Genomic DNA, 19,077 nt, shown 5'->3' with positions numbered 1-19,077 from the left:
ATAATTTAGCTACTCAGCTGTTGTATTAAGTACTACAATTTTGACAGAAAAATAAAATATATAATGTAACAATGCAAACTTACCTTAGACTATAATTTAATAAAATTGTCCCAAAATATGTTGTAAATTGAGATACCTTTTCCAATTATTTGTATTAGATGTTTTTTCTTTTTGCATTAAGTATTAAATATCTCCTTTATTATTTTAAACTGGGTCTTGACACAGTGACAAATTGAAGAGCTGAACTGTCTTACTTATTAAATATGAAATTGCATTTGCAAATATTAAAATCTAAATGTAAATATTCTGGAGACATAAGAATATGTTTTACTGATATAGTTCAGATAATTATTTGGTCATTAAACTAAAATTACAAATTTTAAGATGCTCAGTATGGTTGCTTGAAAATGGTTAGAAACAATTTTATTACTATAAGGGTAAGTTTTGTTTGTGTTTTTTGTTTTGAAAGCATGAGGATAATTATCTTATTCATAAAGAAGTTTCATGAACTTAAGTAAATAATTTATAAATATATTTATTTGCTTATCCTTCCCAATTTAAATCAATTTTAATTTATTCTAATTTGTTTTGGTTTCTTACTTAATCCTTTGATCCCCTCTCCATATCTCTCCTTCAACTCCTCTGGAGAAAACCAACACTCTAAACACCTCTGGATATTTTATTGTCCACATTTTTAATATACAAAATCTTTCAATTGCAGTTTCTTATCTGAAACCACAGACAGTTTTCTATCTCAGTTATTCAAATCCATTAAACATGATTTTTTGTCAAGTCTCCCAGTCTATTGAATTCTTAAGTTTCTATTTGTATCTTCTAGCATTTATTTTCCAATTAGAGTCATTGACCAAAGGAAAATAAGTCCTTTGGAAATACATTAAACTTTGCTTATTTCCTCCATTTTTCTTTTTACATGGCAACATCCGATGGACAGAAACTGGGCTATAATAATTTCTGCTCATTGAGCTAACTCTGAGTCATGTCCTGTACTATCTGCCAGAGATCCCTAACAAAACAGATAGCCCATTTCTCCTAGTGTTAACATGCTCATTAAAATATGTTGAATTTGTCTTAATTTCTCATTTTCATTTCTCCATCCTCTCTCTGGTGATTCTTGTAGTTAACTTTCAAATAGACTACTTGCACTAGAATATTTTGCCTTAGAGTGTGTGTGTTGGGGGGAACCAAGACTAATGCACTTGATAAAATGCTACTAAGAAGAGACACTTATCATGGGAACAGACAATGGATAACTTGCAGGCCAGATGTCAGCAACTTCATTGAGACTTAGCGGAGCCTGTTACTGCCTAACCTGACATATTGTAGCACCAAAATTATTAAATGATGTATTGGTATTGGCTAGAGATGGCAGGGGTTATACTGGCCTAAGTAGTAGCTCATATGCCTGAGAAATAGAAAAGCAATGATGATTTTCCTCTTTGTGGATTGGCTGCTATTAATTGCCAGAGAAGTGCCAAAGTATAAAAATATCAGAGTCAATTCTTTGGCTAACAATTTAGTATACAAAGTGAGTATCACAAATATTTTAAAGCCGTATTTAAAATAACTTATCTCATGCAGTGAGAGAGCTGACTCTGTTGTAAATTAAATAGCCCAAGAAATGATTATGAGTATGATAAAGTTATAATTAAAATCAAGTCCATGGTCTCTGCAAGTTTCCTACACTGAAGTAAGGGAAATAGAAGTATAGATCCTGAAACAATGCATCGAGATATTTTTCTGTATGTATTTGAGCACTTTCATCCCCAAAATGCCCTTGAACCTTTGGGTTGAAAAGAGCTGACCCTTCATAATCTCCAGAAGAGAACATCCTCCCAATATCTGGAAAACATTCAATATTTCACTTGAGAAAGTTACTTTGCAGGATAATATATTTCTACTGATTCCGCTCCATTTCCCCACTTATTGCCTCCATAACAATAACTAGTTCAAGTTTCAGAATGATTTCAGTGCCATAATCCAACTAGGAGGAAAAACATGACATTTATCAAAAAATGTCCAAGTTCAAGCTAACTTTCCTGGAAGAACCACCAGAACACGCTTGTGAATAAACTTTGGAAATACTACATCACAGAATGTGAGCAATAAGGCTGGGTAAGTGAAATTTTGTTGACACTAGGACATTTTTGATTCAGGGAATATGCCTTTATATAATTTTTATTTGCCATTATCATGGCTGTTTAAAACTTGGAATAATAATGGCCTTTATTAAAAGAAATAAAGAGAGAACCGTTATCAGAATTGTAACCATCAGAAACAAGGCAAGCAGAATTACTACGAGGATCAGTAAACTGACATTGCAATTAGAGATCCTGACTCGCAAGGATCTGTAGTGAAATGGCTGATAGACCATGGTGTTCCTAGGGATGAGAGAGATACACAACCAACCGTTGTTTTGTTTTTTCATGTGTGTTTGTTTTCAAGTATATAGCCATAAAATATCAAGAGTGGGTAAGTCAATGTTTAATATTTATTACTACAACGAAAATATCAGAGTATCTAACTCAATCTCTGCACCTGAGCCAAATCTCAGATCCAGAGTCAGTTGATTGAATAAAAAACTTATCTACATATTTTTTTGAACAAAGATCCTGAAATTCTGCCCATTGTATTTGGTGGCTATTCTCCCAAAACAGTAATGTATACTGGGGACAGCAGATTAAATAGAAACTTCTATGAGTAGCCAAGCTGATAGTAATACCAGATGAACCAAAATGAAATAGATGTCTTCCGTTAGAACAGGAGTATATGGATACACGGTGATAAATGCACTTCTGGCCCAGGTCTATATCAAAGGTCCAAAGATTCTGGAAACCCATCTTGCAGTTATTTCTCCAGTTTCTATGTGAATAATTGGCATGAATTTACTTAACAGATGGTAGAATATGACATTGGTTCTCTTTCATGTGCAGCAATAAAAATTATGTTAGGAGAAGTCAAGTGGAAGCCTTTGAAACTTATTTTACAGCCAACATAGTAAATCAGAAACAGTGTCGCATCCCAAGTAGAATGGCATAGATTAATGCCACTCCTAAAGGCTTAAGGAATGCAGAGAACCACACTTAATTCAATGGATTTGATCACATAAATGAGGGGGGATCATGAGAGATGCTTGTGTAGTCCCAACTGCAGCTGCTGCTTATTTTTCTGCTTATCTCCACTACAGATTCTTGCAGGTCAAGGATTTTTATTTGCTTTTTCAACTTTATTGATAATCCTAGAAATCCTGAATGCCATATTTCTGGTGGATAGGTGTTGCCAACAATTCTTTTTTTTTTATTATAGGCCATCATTGTTTTAGAGTTTCAAGCACATATTTTGGAATATTTTATACATATTCTGACACTATGCCCTTTGATCTAGTGAATATGTTTCTTTTAATTTTCGTCAAAATTTAAGATAAAGTAATTTGCAGTCACCCAAGACCTTTCCCCAGGGCAAAGTAAACCCTCTTGTTCTCTATCAACATATAAAAGAAAAGGGATAACCATCTTGACATAATAATGGGAAATGCACTGGTTCATTCTAATGATGCAATTTGGTTAATTAGACTTGAAAGTAAGAAGTAAATACTTTGGATGTCCTCTCCTGATAAGATGCATGTAAACAAGATAGTGAGAGATCATCTGTACAGATTTTCATAGGTCTGCCACATCAGAAGTTTAAAGGAGTCAGTTTTTCTGGCATATACTTGGGCATGTCTGTCCTCCAATTAGAATTAAAAGTTAATATACACTTTACTTCTTATCAAAACAAAGGAGGATAGAACTTGATAGACTGCTTTAGAAAGTGGAAACAGAAAATGTCACATCTACAAGTATTGCCTGGATTTTGGAAGGCTGGCAGTTTTAAGTGGAACCTATAGAAAGAGGATTCTACTCTAGGTTTAGCCTGAAGTTCAATTAGTTCTAACTTGTGGGTCATGTGACCTGGTCAAAGTTGTATGGTGTTATTTGTGTCATAAGGATGATGCATGGAGTCTCGGACAGTCCTCAACAAAGGAGTCATAGCATAAAACCCTATGTTATGCTATCTTCAAGAGAAAACTTTTTATAATCTAAAAAGCAGCTTCCAGAGTGCAGCTGATACCTCATGGAGATTGAATCCCTGACTGCTGGATGTCAAGTGAGTATGCTTCTGTTGAAGCTGCTTCACATGAGTTGAGCGCTGTCAGATCCACCAAACCCAAATGTTGGACGAGTATAGTTCAAACTCTTTACATGATGGAGGTGGCATATTCAGAGCTGGTTCTGAGCAGGCACAGAAAGAGGAAGTAAAAGAAGTCGAAGGAGATGGTGGTATGGAATTGGGATCCCTAGTGTCCATACAGACAGTCAGAATTGCTGACTTAATTGTAATTTACCTGCCTTGCTTCAGTTCCTCTCTTCCTGTTTGTATCAGTGGACTCTGAGTGATTCCATATGATAATTTGATAGTGAAAGATGTGCTAGACATATTGGTGCCTGTGATTATTAATATTATGTCAACTTGGCAAGATGGTAGTACCCACATATCTCATCAAAACATTATTCTGATGCTTCTGTGAAGGTGTTTTCTGGATGAGATTAACACTTAAATTGGTGGAATTTGAGTAAAGTTGATTACTCTCTATAATGAAATTGAGCCCATCTGATCAGTTGTAACTCTTAATGAAACAGGCTGACCACTGCTGAGGACGAAGAAATTCTGCCAGCAGATTATTTTTGGACTTGAACTGCAACTCTTCCCTGGGTCTCCAGCTTGCCAGCCTAATGTGAAAATTTCGGATTTGCTAAGTCTGCAGAATTGTGTTGCTAGTTTCTGTGATAATAACCTCTCTCTGTCTCTATATCTTTCTCCTTTCTCCCTCTCTCTCTGTTCCATTGCTCTGGAGACCTCTGATTAATATAGTACCTTGCTACAGCTTCTCTTGAGGTAGTCCTAAAAGGCACTGATGAAGAGAAATATTGCCATGAACTGAACCTAAAACAGTCAACCTGTGCCATAAACTTACATATAGGAAGAAAGTAGACAGAAATAAGTATATAAAACAGAGCTTTCTGTTATAATAGCGCATAATTGGTACCGATGATGAGGGCCTGGAAAATGCAAAACTGGAAAACTGGAAAGAGGAAAGGCAGGTAGATGAACTCTGGAGAACACTAAGTATTCATTTTTAACGTCACCACCCACCAAGCAGCATCGATTGCAGAGGAACCCACTGGACCAATAAACAGAAAGATCTTGGGCAGACTAATCAATTGTTTAAACATCTTAATTGTATATATGTAGCTTGTGACAGCAGATAAGAAAATTGGATGAACAGAAATCCTGGCCAAATGTAAAGCAAATCTAGAATGAGTGATGAGGAAGGTGATGATAAATACAAATTTGGTTTGGAGGTGAGCTATGGCAGTGAGAAATGTGGCTTATCTAACTAATCTTCATTAATTTTTTCTTTTATATGGTTATTTTAGAAATTATAACCAGCCACCACTTGGAAGAATCAGTGTCCTTAAAGTCAACATGAAGTATCACCTGTAGATCTTAGTGGTTTAAGGGGTAGATTGTAGCAGACATTATCCCTACCTTATCTACAATACCTTATATCTATTTTTTCCAACCATGTTACAGGCTTCTCACTGCTAACACGAGTGACACATGAGATAGGTCTGGAGTATCACAATATTAATATCCTCAGAAGAAGCCCTCAAACAATGATTAACAGGAATTTGCTATTATGTATCCCAGCCTCTTCATGCTTAAGGTGGAGAAACTCACAGGGTTTGCCCAATCAGTCTGAGATGTCCCTGGTGTGTGTAAGTCTTACTGCTTGACATAATGGTAACCTGCTCTTCCATGTAACATATCTTAGCTTTCCTCCTTGGCCTGTCTCATTTCTAGAATCTACTTTTAGCTCTTCCAAGAATCACTTTCAAAGTAAACTACTTTTATTTAAATCTTATTTTAGGGCATATCTTTGGGAAATCTCCTCTAATAATGGAAATCTCTTGATCATATCTGTCTGAGAGAATGGAGTAAATTTTGAAAGATAGCTTATACCTTCAGTACTCCATACGTTAATATAAAATCTTTAAATTTTAAAATATATCTATATTTAAATACCAAAACTTTCACTGATTACCTTCTAATCATTATAGATTCTTTATACAATTAATTATACTCAAGGTAAGAAAATGTACTTTGAAAAATATAACCAGTAGGTTCATGTCATTTTCTGTCTAAATATAATCTGTCATTTTTTTTTCAATTTAGTTGAAATGAAAGAATCTGTACTTGAGGAGAGGTCAAAATAAAATTGAATTTCTGCATAAGTCATTTTTAGGAAAGGCAATTCATTTAATATTAGTTCAAAATGTTAATTATTCTTGTTTGTCTTGAATTGTTGACTTTTAACCTTGAAACTGATTATATGAATATAAATTGCATGTTCAATGTGTTGTTGGAAATTACTTGAATTTGTTAAAATAAACAAGTTCATTTTAAGAGGTTGGATTAGTAATTTTGTGATATTTGTTAACTACGGATTTATTATAAATATGACTTTATTATAAATAACCAACCAGTATACAAAATCTACAATTCTCTTGTTGAGAATATTATGTTAAAATATTTCTACTTAAATAAGTTATTTCAAATTAGTAAATAAATGGCACTAATTTATTAACTTCTAAATTCACCCCAAATTTCATTCTTCCACATTTTGTGACAGTTACTCATGGCTTTGCATAAACTATTTTTCATTCATCTTTCTAACAATATGTACTACTAATCTTACAATGCATATTATTTTCCAATTAACTGTAGCTGTCCTATAATTGTCTCCCTAATTCTTACTTACAGGAGTACCACTCCCTGGAATTTTCTTATTCACAAACTTACATTTTCTGTGTATTCTACAGGGTATGCATCGTCATCTCAGTTGTACCTGTGAATATCATATATAAATTATTTATTATTCACTATATTCTTCCCAACACTAGAAATCATAAGTAACACGTAATACTAAAAGTATGACTGTTAATCAGTAAAATTGATAAACCTTGAGCCATGCTAACCAAGAAAAAGAGGAAAGATCCAAATTATTACTATCAGAATTCAAGAAAGGGCAAACAAAACTGATCCTCATGGACATTATTAAAAGGATAATAAAGAAATATTATGAGCAACTCTCTTCTTACAATTTGATAGCTTAGGTGAATTAAATTTTTGAAAGACAAAATCTACCAAAACTTACACAATGACATAGAGCTCCTCTGAATAAACAAAACTATATATATTAAAGAAACTGAATCATTAATTAATAACCTTTTAAAACAGAAAGTACCAGTCCCAGAGTTGTTTAACCGCGAATTCTATCAATCATTAATGAAAGAAATGGTAATAATTGTCTACAATTTTCTCCATAGAATAGAAGCAATGATAACACTTCATAATTATTTTTCCTATAAGGCCAGTATTACTATAATTCCAAAGACAAAGACATTACAAGAATAGGAACCTACAGACCAAATTTCTCATGAACGTAAGTGCCAAAATCTTCTAATTCTATTAGCAAATCAAAGTCATTAATGTATAAAATATTATACACTAAGGCCAAGTGAGATTTATTCCAGAGATGCAAAACTTGTTCAACATTTGAAAATCAGTTAATGTAATTCATAATATTAACAGCCTAAGAGGAAAAATCATATGATTATATGAATAGATGAAGAAAAATCATTTCATTTATCCATAATAAATGCTTTCCGTAAATTAGAGCTAGAGAAAGTATTCCTTAAATTGGTGAATAACATCATCTGCCAATAATAATAATAATGAAGTAGAGCTAACAGCATACATCTATTCAACATTGTATTGAAGTTCTGTCTAATGCAATAAGACAAGAGGAAATAAAATTTAAATGTTGTATACAGTTAGGGAAAAAATAAAGCTGGCTTTTTTTGCAGACAGCATGATAGGCTATGTAGAAAATCTCAAAGAATACAGAACAACAAAACTGCTTGAAATAATAAGAAATTATAGCAAGGTTATAGGATGCAAGGTTAATATACAAAGTTAATTGCTTTCTGACATACTAGTAATGAGCAAGTGATATTTTCTTAATACATTTTTTTCCAAGTGGCATTAGACTCACAGAAAAAATGAGAAGCAAGGGCAGAGATTTCCCATATAGCCCTGTACCCACACATGCATAGCTTATTTTATTGTCATTATCCCCACCAAGATAGTACATCTCCTACAACTGATGTACCTACATTGACACATCAGAAACACCCCATGTCCATAGTTGAATCTAGAGTTTACTCTTGGTTTTATACATTCTATAGAAATGAATACCAAAATTGGTGTTGTTAGTGTTCTAGGTTTTGGTACTTACCATTCTAATGGATTTGTAATAGTATCTCATAGTTGTTTAAAGTTTCATTTCTGATGATATAGGGTATAAAGCATGTTTTTATAAATTTACTAATCATCTGTATGTCTTTTTGGTTGAGGTGTTTCTTAGGATATCTGGCCCAGTTTTAATCAAGTTGCTTGTTTTTTTATTTTCCAGTTAAGAGTTCATTATATAGGAATCTCTTATCAGAGGTGTGTTTTGCAAATATTTTCTTCCGGTCTGTGGCTTTTCTTCTTATTCTCATGGCATTGTCATTCACAGAGTATAGATTTCAGATGTTTATAATAAAGTGCAGTTTATCAATTTTTTTCATGGATTGTGTTTCTGGTGTTGTATCTAGAAATGTATCACCATACCAAGGATCATCTAAGTTTTCTCTTATGTTATATTCTAGGAGTTTTATGGTTTTGCATTTTACATTTAGTTTGTAATCCATTTTGAGATAATTTTATGAGTATAATGTCTGTGTCTAGATTAATTTTGTTTAGCATATAGATATGCAGTTACTCCAGTATTATTTGTTGAAAATACTATATTTGTTTTATTGTATTGCCTTTGATTTTTTTGTCAAAGATCAGTTGGTCTATATCTGGGCTGTCTATTCTGTTTTGAGAATGTATTTGTCTATTAATTTATCAATATCACACTGTCTTCATGACTGCAGATTTATTATAAGTTCGATATTGAGTAATGTCAATTCTCCAACTTTGTTCTTCTCCTTCAATGTTGTATTGGCTATTCTGGGTATTTTACCCTTCAATAAACTTCAGAATTAATTTATTGGTATCCACAAAATAACTTTCCGGGGTTTTGGTTGAGATTACATTGAATCCATAGATCAAGATGGGAAGAACTGATGTCTTTACAATTTGAGTCTTTTTACACAGGAACATAGAATACATTTTTAAATATTTATTTTGTCTTTGATTTCACTCATCAGAGTATGTAGCTATCTTTATATATGTTTTATACATGTTTTGTTAGATTTACACTTAAGTGTTTTATTTTGGGAGCTGCTAATTTTAAATAGTGTTGTGTGTATAATTCAAATTCCACTTATTTATATATTGCTGGTATATATAAAAGTGGTTGACTTTTACATTTTAATCTCTTACCCTGAAATTTTGCTATAAATATTATTATTTCTAGGAGAATAATTTTGTTGATTCTTTAGGATTTCCTACACAGACAACTATGTTATCTGTGGACAAATATGTTTGATTTGTATACCTTGTTTTTTCTTGTCTTGTCTTATTGTATTAGAAATTTCAATGAAATAGTTTTTAAAAGTGGCTAGAGGGAATTTTTCTTGGTACCTCATCTAGTGAGAAAACATCTAGTTTCTTACTATGTTAGTTCATTCAGGCTTCTATAACAAAATGCCGTAAACCAAGTTGCTAATGAAAAACAGAACTTTATTTCCCACTATTCTGGAAGTGGTAAGTCTGAGATCAAAACATCAGCAGATTTTGTGTTTGGTGATGGCTCACTTTCTATTTCATAGATGGTACGTTCTCACTGTGTCCTCACATGTTAGAAGGGGTGAAAGGACTCCCTTTGTCTTATTTTATAAGGGAACTAATCCTATTTATGAATACTCAGCCCCAAAGACCTAATCACTTTCCAAAGACCTTACCTCCTAATATCATTACCTTGGGAATTAGGATTTCAACACACAAATTTTGGGAGGACATAAGCATTTGTTCCATTGTACTCAGCATTAAGTATGATGATAGCTGTAGAATTATTTTTGGAGATATTCTTTGTCAAGTTTTCAAACTTCCCTTCTATTTATAGTTTCCTGAGTGTTTTTTTTTACCATAAGTTATTGTCAGATTTTGAAAAATGTTTTTTCTGCATCTATTGACATAGTCAGAATGATGGAAATTTCAAATTTAAACGTAACACCATTTACATTTACCCAACACATGATATAATAGGTATAAATGTGAACGAGTTCTCTATGAGGAAAACCATAAAACTCTGATGAAAAAAATCAAAGAATATCTACATTAATAAAAAGATATTGCATGCACATATGTAGTAAGATTTCATATTGCTAATAAGTTAGTTATTTCCAATTGGAACACAAATTCAAAGCAACCCTTCTCATAATTTCAGCATGTTACTTTGCAAATATTAATAAACTGATTCTACAGTTTATACGGAAGTAAAAGTCTAAAAAGAGCCAACATGATACCGAAGAAGAATAAATTTTGAGGACAAAAACTCCTGTAGTTCAGCTTTGTTTTAAAACTATTGTAATTAAGACCATGTGGTATCAGCCAAAAAATAAATAAGTAAACAAATAGACCAATGGAATAGAATGGATAGCCACAAAATAAAACCAAATAAATATAGTGAACCAATCTTTGACAAGGAAGCAAAAATGATCCGTGAAGAAAAACTAATATTTTCATCAGGCAATGCTGAAACAACTGGATATCCATATGCAAAAAAAAAACAAAAAAAAAAAAAAAAAAAAAAAACTAAACATTGACCTTAAAACTTTAATTAAAACTAACTCAAAGTAGACAATGAGCTCATATTTAAAATGCAAAAACTATAAAACTTTTAGAAAACAAAGGAAAAAATAATCTAAGTGGCCATGGGTTAAGCAATGAGATTTTAAATAATGTTTCTAAAAGAAAAAAAAATGGTGTCAGAACTAGTTGAAATTAAAAACTTCTGTTCTGTGAAAGACACTCTTAACGGGATAAAAAGACAAGCCACAAACTGGGAGAAAATAGTTACAAAACTCATATCTGATAAATGACTTGTATCCAAAATATGCAAAGAACACCTTTAAAAAGAAGACAACTCAATTAAAAAGTGAGGAAAAAATCTCAACAGAAACTTAGCTAAGAAGATAAACAGATGATAGCCTCTGAAAAGATGTTCCACATTATATTTCACCAATGAAATGCAAATTATAACAATGAGATATCACTATGTAACTATTAGAATATCTAAAATCTAAAGCAATGACATTTCAAATTGTTGGGAAGGATGTGGAACAATAGGAACTCTCATGCATTATTTATGCAAAACCAAAATAGCACACCCACTTTGGAAAAAAGTTTAGTAGTTTGCTACAAAGGAAAAATATATTCTTAACATAAGATATAGCATTCATGTGTTGTTAGGTATTTATGTAAACAAGCTGAAAACTTAAGTTCACATAGAAAGCCCTGCACACCAATATTTCTAGAACTTTTAATAAATGACTAGGGAAAAACATTGTGGGACATCTCTATGATAGATTATAATTTATCAATGAAGAGAAATGAATACAAGCAAATGAAATCCAGCAGCATACAAAAAGTTAATTCATCACAATCAAGCAGCTTCATTTCTAGTATGTAAGGTTGGTTCAATGTATGCAAAACAATATGTGTGATTCACCACACAAACATAATTAAAAACAAAAACCATATGATAAACTCAATAGATGCAGGAAAAGCTTACAATAAAATCCATATCCCTTCATTATGAAAACGCTCAATAACTAGATATCAGAGGAACACACCTCAAAATAATAAGAGCCATCTATGCCAAATCTACAACCAACATTATACTAAATGACCACAAGCTGGAAGCATTCCCCCTGAGAACTGGAACAAGACAATGATGCCCATTCTCATCACTCCTATTCAACATAGTATTGAAACTCCTAGTCACAGCAATAAAACAAGACAAAGAAACAAAAGGCATCTAAATAAGTAGAGAGGAAGTCAAACTCTTTCTCTTTGCAAATGGAATGACAATATACCTAGAAAACCCCCATAGTCTCTGCCTAAAGTCTACTAGATCTGATGAACAACTTAAGAAAATTTCATAATACAAAAATCAATATACAAAAATCAGGACCACTTCTGTACAATAACATACAAGTTGAAAGCCAAAGCAAGAACACAATCACATTCACAATATCCACAAAAAGAGAAAAATACCTAGGAATACATTTAACCAAGGAGATGAAAGATCTATACGAGGATAACTACAAAACTGCTGAAAGAAATCATAGATAAATTTGTGGAAAAAATATCCCACGATCATGTACTAGAAGAATCAATGTTGTAAAAATGGCCACAGTGTCCAAAGAAATCTATAGATTCAACACTATACCAATCAAACTACAAATGTCATTTTTCACAGAATTAGTAAATACTATTCTAAACTTTATATGGAATTAAGAAAGAGACCAAATAGCCAAGGCAAGCCTAAGCAAAAATAACAAAATCGGAAGCGCACATTACCTGACTTCAGACTATACTATAGGCTTACAGTAGTGAAAACAGCACGGTACTGGTACAAAAACAGATACAGAGACCAATGGAACAAAATACATCACCTAGAAATAAAACCATGCATCTACAGTCATCTAATCTTTGACAATACCTCAAGGCATAATAATCCTAAAAGAAAACCTAGAAAATATGATTCAGCATATCAGCCTTACAAATGTTTTATAGCTAAGTCCTCAAAAGCAATTGCAACAAAAACAAAAATTGACAGGTGGGACCAAATTAAACTAAAGATCTTCCACACGGTAAAATAAACTATCAATAGAGTAAACAGACAACCTACAACAAACAAATAACCCCATTTAAATGGGCAAAGGACATGAACAGACAATTCCCAAAAGAAGACATACAAACCACCAACGAACATGAAAAAATGCTCATCGCCACTAATCATGAAATAAATGCAAATCAAAATTACAATAAGATATCATTTCATATCAGTCAGAATGGCCGTCATCAGTCACAAATGCTGGTGAGGCTGTGGAGAAAAGGGAACACTTATACACTATTGGTGGGAATGTAAATGAGTCCAGCCACTGAAGAAAGCAGTTTGGAGACTTCTTAACGAATTTAAAAGAGAACTGCTATTCAATGCTGTGATTCCTTTACTACATATATACCCAGAGGAAAATATCATTTTACCTAAAAGACATGTGAACTTATATGTTATGTTCTTCACAGGACTATTCACAATAGTGAGGACATGAAATTAACCCCATGCCTATCAAAGTTGGATTACATAAATAAAATATGGTTCACATTCACCATGGAGTACTATGCAACCATAAAAAGAATAAAACCATGTCCTTTGCAGCAACATGGATGCAGCGGGAGGCCATTATTCTAAGTGAATTAATGCACAGACAGAAAACCAACTACTGCATGTTCTTACTTATAAGTGGGAACTAAACAATGACTACACATGGACATAAAGATGGGAACAATAAACACTGGGGACTGCTAAAGAAAGGAAGGAGGTGGCAAACGCTGGGAAATTACCTATTGGGTATGATACTCACCATCTGAGTGATGGTATGGTTAGTACCCCAAACCTCAGTGTCATGTAATATATCCGTGTAACAAATCCCTTGATCTAAATGTGAATTATAAAAAATAAATAAAGAAAAACAAATAAAAAAGAAGTGAGCTATCAAACCATGCAAAGATATGAAGTAACCTCAAAGACATGTTGCTAAGTAAAAGGAAACAGCCTAGAAAGTCTGTATCCTGGATTCCAACTATATGACATTCTATAAAAGGCAAAACTATGGAGACAGTAAAGGGATTAGTAGTTACGAGCAGCTGGGAGGTGGGGAAAGGAAGGAGGAAGAGGTGAAGTACAGAGAATGTTTAGGGCAGTTAAACTGTTCTGTATGATACTGCAATAATCAAAATGCCATTGCAGATTTTTCAAAACTAATAGAATATATAACACAATGTGAAACCTAATGTAAACTATGGACTTCAGGTAATAACAGTATGTCTAGGCTGAGTGTGGTGGCTCACACCTGTAATCCCAGCAATTTGAGAGGCTGAAGTGGGTGGATCACCTGAAGTCAGGAGTTGCAGGCCAACCTGGCCAACACGGTGAAACCTCATCTCTACTAAAAATACAAAAATGTACTGGTTGTGGTGGTGCACACTTGTAATCCCAGCTACTGGGGAGACTGAGGCAGTATACCCACTTGAATCCAGGAGGTGGAGGTTACAGTGAGCTGAGATTGTGCCATTGCACTCCAGCTTCAGCACCAAGAGGGAAACTCCATCTAAAATAACAGTAATAAGGTATCTAACTTGGCTCAACAATTGTAAAAAATACACAACACTGAAACTTCTCAAAAATGGCATATTAATTTAAAATCGTAACAACAAAACTGTTGGAACTGATGACTATGCTAATTTTCATGATTCTGTTGATGGCTTCACAGGCTATACCTCTATCAAAATTTAGTGACAAAAGGAAATGAGCTATCAAGCCACAAAAATACACAAAGTAACCTTAAATTCATATTAATAAGTGAAAGAAGCCAACCTGAGAAGGTACTTAGTGTACCATTCCAAGGCTACATAATGTATGACATTCTGGGAAGGGTGAAGTTATAGACAATAAAAATATGCATAGTTGCCAGGGGTTAAGAGGGTAAGAGAGAGGAATGAATAAGAGCAGGGATTTTTTATGATACTGTTATGGTGGCTATGTTACATTATGCATTTGGCAAAATCCATAGATGTGTTACAACACAAAGAGTGAACAATAATGGAAACTGTAGATATTAGTTATAACATCTATAATGTTAGTAAGTATTGTTTATTTTCTTTTTCCTTTTTTTTTTTGAGCTGGAGTCTTCCTTTGTTGTACAGTCTGGAGTGCAGTGACGTGATCTCTGCTCACTGCAACCTCTGTGTCCTAGTTCAAGCAATGCTCCTGCCTCTGCCTCCCAAATAATTGGGACTACAGGCCTGTGCCACCACACCTGGCTGGTATATATATATATATACATACATACTTTTGAGAAATTATTTTGTTAGAACCTGAAAATACATATAAGTTTATATTTACAGAGGTTGTTTTCTAATGTTTGGCTTAAATGTTAGCATCGTTGTTGATATAGTCTAGTAAGAAAATAGTTATACTTTTTTTATATATAGTTTAAGTTCTGTGGTACATGTGTAGATCTTGCAGGATTGTTGCATAGATACACACTTGCCATGGTGGTTTGCTGCCTCCATCCTCCCATCACCTATATCTGGCATTTCTTCCAATGTTATCCCACCCCAACCTCCGTACACCCTGCTATCCCTCACCTAGCCCCCAACCCCTCAACAGACCCCAGTGTGTGATGTTCACCTCCCTGTGTCCATGTGTTCTCACTGTTCAACACCCAACTATGAGGGAAATATATGACATTTGGTTTTCTGTTCTTATATCAGTTTGCTGAGAATGATGGTTTCCAGCTTCATCCATGTCCCTACAAAGCACATGAACTCGTCTTTTTTTATGGCTGCGTAGTATTCCATGGTGTATATATGCCACATTTTTTAATCCTGTCTATCATTGATGGACATTTGGGTTGGATCTGGGTCTTTGCTATTGTAAACAGTGCCTCAGTGAACATATGAGTGCTTGTATCTTTACAATACAACAATTTATAATCCTTTGGGTATATATACAGTAATGGGATTGCTGGGTCAAATGGCATTTCTATTTCTAGATCCTTGAGGAATTGCCACACTGTCTTCCACAATGGTTGAACTAATTTACACTCCCACCAACAGTGTAAAAGTGTTCCTATTTCTCCACATCCTCTCCATTATCTGTTGTCTCATGATTTTTTAATGATCACCATTCAAACTGACATAAGATGGTATCTTAGTGTGGATTTGATTTGCATTTCTGTAATGACCAGTGATGAAGAGGATTTTTTCATGTTTGTTGGCTGCATAAATGTCTTCTTTCAAAAAGTGTCTGTTCATATCCTTTGCCAACTATTTGATTTCTTTTTTCTTCTTGTAAAACTGCTTTAGTTCTTTGTAGATTCTGGATATTAGCCCTGTGTCAGATGAGTAGCTTGCAAAATTTTTTCCCATTCTGTTGATTGCCAGTTCACTCTAATGATTGTTTCTTTTGCTATGTAGAAGCTCTTAAGTTTAATTAGATCCTATTTTTCTATTTTGGCTTTTGTTGCCATTGCTTTTGGTGTTTTAATCATGAAGTCCTTGCCTATGCCTATGCCCTGAATGGTATTGCCTAGGTTTTCTTCTAGGGGTTTTACAGAGTTAAGTATTATGTTTAAATTTTTATCTATCTGGAGTTAATTTTTGTGTAAGGTAAAAGGAAGGCATGCAGTTTCAGCTTTCTGCACATGGGTAGCCAGTTTTCCCAACGTCCCTTTTCAAATAGGGAATCCTTTCCCTATTGCTTGTTTTTATCAGGTTTGTCAAAGATCAGATGGATGTAGATGTGTGGTGTTATTTCCAAGGCCTCTGTTCTGTTCCACTGGTCTATATCTCTGTTTTGGTACTGGTACCATGCTGTTTTGATTACTGTAGCCTTGTAGTATAGTTTGAAGTCAGGTAGTATGATGCCTCCAGCTTTGTTGCTTTTGCTTAGGATTGTCTTGGCTATGTGGGCTGTTTTTGGTTCCATATGGAGTTTAAGGTGTTTTTATGCAGTTCTGTGAAGAAGGTAATTGGTAGCATTGAATCTATAAATTACTTTGGGCAGTATGGCCATTTTAATGATATTGATTCTCCTAACCATGAGCATGGAATGTTTATCCATCTGTTTGTTTCCTCCCTTATTTCCTTGAGCAGTGGTTTGTAGTTCTACTTGAAGAGGTCCTTTACTTCCTTTGTTAGTTGTATTCCTAGGTATTTTATTCTCTTTGTGGCAATTGTGAATGGGAGTTAACTTATGATTTTGCTCTCTGTTAGTCTGTTATTGGTGTATAGGAATGCTTGTGATTTTTGCACATTGATTTTTGTATCCTGAGACTTTGCTGAAGTTGCTTATCATCTTAAGGTGTTTTTTGGCTGAGATGATGGGAGCTCCTAAATATACAATCATGTTGTTTGCAAATAGAGACAATTTGACCTCCTCCTTTCCTAATTGAATACCTTTTACTTCTTTTTCTTGCCTGATTGCTCTGGCTAGAAGTTCCAATACTGTGTTGAATAGGAATGGTGAGAGAGGGCACCCTTGGCTAGTGCCAGTTTCACTTCCTAGGTGAGGCAGCACCCCACTCTGCCTCCGTTTGTCCTTCTTTGGCTACGCCCACTGTCCAACCAGTCCCACTGAGATGAAACTGTTATCTTTGTTGGAAGTGTGGTGATCACTCGCCTTCTGCATCACTCTCACTGGGAGCTGCACTTTGGAGCTGTTCCTATTTTGCAATCTTGGTGGAATTCTCCTTTTGCATTTCCATTAGAGACGGGGTTTCACCATGTTGGCCATAATGGTCTTGAACTCCTGACCTCAGGTGATCCATCCACCTTGGCTTCTCAAAATACTGGCATTACAGTCATGCACCACTGTGTCCATCCACTGTTGTTTCAGTTGTAACAAATGCATCACACCAATGCAAGATGTCAATGATAGAGAAAACCAAGTGCAGTGAAACAGAAAGTATACCGAAGTCTTTCTACTTTCTGCTCAATTTTTCTGTAAACATAAAACTGATCTGAAAAAAAGTTTATTTATTTTTTGAGATAAGTAGATATGAAAGAGTAATCAAAACTAACCTTATTTTTTTTGTTTTTATCTGTCTTGTTATTTTTTGAAGCCACCAAAAACAGTCATTTAGTTTTTTCATTATAAACTGCAAAATTTAGTATTTCCACAACTGATTTTGTCAAGATATTCATATAATCCTTCATTTCAAACATTGCAGAAAAAAAATAAACTTTATTCGGAAATACTGTTTATTATTTCATTTTTAAGTGTAGTAAAATAAAATAATATGTTACAGTGTGCTCTTGGCAAATTGCTGCAATAGACAGATGTTTTTTCATTATCTATTACACATAACTACAAGGTCAGTGACAGTGGGTTTGGTAGGAATGCTTACAAATCTGCGATAGAGTAATTTTTGAGCTGCTTGGCCAGAGCACATCCTAAATCTTTCTCTCTTCCCCTGCATCTGCAAAAACATCTTTCTAAAACAACATTTTGTGTGTGTGTGTGTGTGTGTGTGCGTGTGTGTGTACACCACTAGAAACATACGTTTCATCTTGTGTCTTCCCAAAGGCAAAATCATGTAAGTGTAAAGTGGGCAATTTAAAATGATGGTAAGGTTATTTTTAAAGTGTATCTCTCTTTTTGCTTAAAATGCAAAATCTTATTTGGTACTTATTTTGCTTTGCTAGCATATATTTCTAACGATTAACTTAGAAAAAGTAATTTCTCTTTGAAACAGCTTCTAAGTGGCAACAACTGGAGTACTAGCATCATTATTTATCTAAATGCTAAGTTTTATAGACAAAAGAAATCTTCAGTTAAATAACACAATTTCATACTACACACTTTAAAAAGATAAACGTTATCTTGTGCCTATTCTTAAGTAAAATGTAATTTGTTATGTCTAATAAATGCTGTGTTTGAGAAATACTAGTTTGTACAATTTTCACAACTCAGGAAATTAATTTTGTTTAAAGAATAGATTGAGAATCTTATTTTTTTTTCCCATTTATTTATTTTATTGTATTTTAGGTTTGGGGGTACATGTGAAGAACATGCAAAATTGTTGCATAGGAACACACATGGCAGTGTGATTTGCTGCCTTCCTCCCCATCACCTACATGTGGCTTTCTCCCCCTGCTATCCCCCCCCAG

This window comes from Cebus imitator, unplaced genomic scaffold (genome assembly GCF_001604975.1).
Source record: "Cebus imitator isolate Cc_AM_T3 unplaced genomic scaffold, Cebus_imitator-1.0 Scaffold17, whole genome shotgun sequence".
NCBI classification, from domain to species: Eukaryota; Metazoa; Chordata; class Mammalia; order Primates; family Cebidae; genus Cebus; species Cebus imitator.
Note: the sequence above shows the minus strand (reverse complement) of the source record.